The sequence below is a fragment of the Solanum pennellii genome, chromosome 6, assembly GCF_001406875.1.
Source record: "Solanum pennellii chromosome 6, SPENNV200".
NCBI lineage: Eukaryota > Viridiplantae > Streptophyta > Magnoliopsida > Solanales > Solanaceae > Solanum > Solanum pennellii.
In genome coordinates, this window is record NC_028642.1 from 27,924,996 (window position 1) to 27,925,619 (window position 624).

Sequence of the window (624 nt, forward strand, 5' to 3'; positions counted from 1 at the left end):
AGAAAAATAAAAAAAAAAAAGAAGAGGAAGAGAAAAAGGGCAGAGAAAGAGGCCATACAATTTTTTAATTCTAAAATATTATTATATTTAGTTTGAAAAATTATTTTGACATAAATGATAAATACCCTTTTAATATGATGTATTTATGTGATTAAGGCTCCATAGCAAATTATACTGTAACTATAAAGCATAATTAGATCAACTATGCTATAGATCATTATTTACTTATATGTTTGCCTTAATTGAAATTTTCCCTTGTCTAACTTAAACAACAGAAGGCATGAAAAAGAAATGGTTGCATGGACCGTTTATTCTCATGCTTGAAGGCTCGATTCGCACTTCCGATCACAATTCAAAAGATAAACTAATATTTAGTGTTTGATTAGAACTTGTAACTGACTATATGCTGTCTATAATATTTGCAAGTATTAAAAATCTGCGGGTCTGCATTGTCTATATTAGATTTTTGGTACATTAAATTGCTTCATTTATATCAATATTCCAACAGCACCGACATAGTAAACCAGTTTCACGACAAAAATAGAATAAAATAACCATTTATACAAAGTTGAAGCATAAACTGGACAATTATTGCAAGAGGCTAAAAATTTTCCCTACTTGTAG